Source organism: Montipora capricornis, chromosome 7, assembly GCF_036669925.1.
Source record: "Montipora capricornis isolate CH-2021 chromosome 7, ASM3666992v2, whole genome shotgun sequence".
Lineage (NCBI taxonomy): Eukaryota > Metazoa > Cnidaria > Anthozoa > Scleractinia > Acroporidae > Montipora > Montipora capricornis.
In genome coordinates this window covers 30,416,408-30,418,907 of record NC_090889.1, presented here as the reverse complement: position 1 = coordinate 30,418,907, position 2,500 = coordinate 30,416,408, and the positions used below count along the sequence as shown (strand labels likewise).

Sequence of the window (2,500 nt, the reverse complement as noted above, 5' to 3'; positions counted from 1 at the left end):
AAATCTTATGGTACAATACCAAACACCAATTATCACTTAACAAAATGCGCTCACTATTTTGACGTAAAAGGTTGCCATGGCAACATGAAAGCTCAGCAAAAACACCCTATATTTCGTCTTTACTTGCTTATATCGTAAAAACGAACTCGGTGACCCCCATTTTTTATTGTAAAATAGTAATTAGCAATTTGAGATAGGACTATCTGCAAAGTTAACAAAAATTCTTGGGAGCCAATTCAGGGCTACCTTAAATTTTCGAAAATTTAAGGTAGCTCTGAATTGGCTCCCAAGAATTTTTTTAAACTTTGCTGATACTTTAATCTCAAATTGCTAATTACTATTCTACAATAAAAAATGGGGGTCACCGAGTTCATTTTTGAGATATAAGCAAGTAAAGACGAATAGAGGGTGTTTTTGGAGAGCTTTCATGTTGCCATGGCAACCTTTTTACGTCAAAATAGTGAGAGCATTTTGTTAAGCAATAATTGGTGTTTGATTTGGTACCATAACATTGCTGTTACGTGATACAGTATAGTAGTTATAACCCATCTAATAAGAAGGTCTCTAAAAGTGGTGAAACTGGTTCCAGCCACCTTAAGCCGAGAAAATTTTCCGGGAAAAACCGAGATCTCGGTAACCGAGCCAGCCCGGTCAACTGGGCTCATATGAAGAGGCCCTAAGTAAGGTTACTGTAGGTCTTCTTTTGAACAACCTTTCTCAAAACAGCTGTATCCTCGTGTACATTGCTACATTCTTTGCCACTCGCTATTTCATTACTTTCCCTGGTACACTCTTTTTTTTTTTTATAAGAATGTTGTTTTTCCGGCTTAGGCTGAATATTCGTATTTTTCTGCCGATTTTAGGCTGAAAATATCCTTGTATTTTTCTTAAATGATAGCTTATGACATTTCTGTTTTAGAATTTATTGGGGTATCAATTACAAGTGTATGGTATCTAGATCTGTTTTCGCTAGGTTTTCTTATTTGAAAAAGAAAGAATTTGTCATAATACTTTTTTGCGGTTTAGTTTATGTCTTTTGTGCTGAATACTGTACATATGTATTACATGTACCGTTCATCGAACTGTCATTAGCGTTGAACATTTTGCTATAGCTAGTGCAGGTTATAATTTTCGTTTTGTTGGCTAGTTTCGACGTTCAGAGAAAGGAATAATTTATACGGTTAAGTTAAAAACATAAAATTGTATTGTATTTACAGATGCTTCAACTCACAAAATTATATCATATCCTTTTCAAAATCTCAGCCTCGGCTTTATTCTTAAAATATTCTTAAATTTTCGCAAATTTTGAGCCTTGATATTCTTATAAAATATATTCTTATATAAGAGTGTATTTTTAACTCATCCATGTACATAAAACTTTGGTTTATCAACGGAGTTGATAATGTAAATTGACCACCGTACAGAGATTCTAAAAGCTGTACGGTGGTCAATTTACATTATCAACTCCGTTGATAAACCAAATTTTTGTATACTACTTCCCCACCGACGCAGCACCACAGTTTCTTTAGAAACTACCCCTTCATTCATGTACATAAAACGTTCACTTCAATATTATGGTTTTCCGTTCGACCCTGAAATTAAAGTAAATTTGTTCTTCTCGTTTTTGAGAATCGACCTTTTTTAGCTACTTTTTAGGCTTCCTCGCGATTTTATTTTTTTCAAATACAAACCATTGTGTTCTTTGTTCTTCATTGTTGCCAACCTAAATAACTTTCTAACCTGAAGGTTTGAGTAAAATTCATGTTATAGCTTAAGCTTTAGTTTTGCTCATTTTTGTTCCAGTTCAACCTAACCGTTTAGATTATATCTTAAATGAAAGTTTTCAATAATACAAATAAAATTTAAAATTCAAGTGTTGAATCCGAGCAATTTGCTTATGTGAGAGGAAGGCGTTTCATGTGTTTCTAAATTTGGCTTTTGTTTATCTTGTAAAAAGACCCATTCCCTTAACACGAAGCCTTAAAATTATTGCGTACCAGAAAAATTACGAATGTATGAGTTTTCCACGCAGGTTGCCTTTTCCACGGAAGAATCCATTGTGAAGGTTGAATACTTGTACGAACAGATGCAAGTGCAGCAACCTTGGACACTGCAACCAGCGTTTCTTGTCACACACCACGATTTCCCAACGTCGTTCGTCGTGGAACACGTTCCAGGAAAATCCATGTTTGAAAATTTATCAGTTCCAACTCCTGGGTCTCCGCGGGAAACGTTGAATTGAAATCCTTCACTTGGGCTTAATAAAAGGAAACAAATGAGAATAAGCCAATCGAGCATCCTGAGACAAAGATCGGATGTTGATATTGATAAACGGATTAGCAAAATGAAGCTGCCATCAAGGGTCACTGAAAAGTGAAAAGTGATTCCTCCTTTCCGGAATCTGATCTACGATTGTAGTTTCCTGGGGGCGTTTCTCAAAAGTCCCGAAACTTTTCGGACATCTTTCGGTTGACGTAAAACGCTTTGTTTCCTCAAAAGG

At 35.4% G+C, this 2,500-nt stretch overlaps 1 protein-coding gene across 1 annotated transcript in view; it reads right to left on the bottom strand.

Moving 5' to 3' along the window:
- LOC138056869 (uncharacterized) overlaps positions 1-2,500 on the bottom strand; it is a 36,908-nt gene that overhangs the window by 28,829 nt on the left and 5,579 nt on the right. Inside the window, exon 2 of the mRNA XM_068902795.1 lies at positions 1,998-2,257. The gene's annotated coding sequence lies outside the window, so the exon portion shown is untranslated. The remainder of the gene's footprint in view (positions 1-1,997; positions 2,258-2,500) is intronic.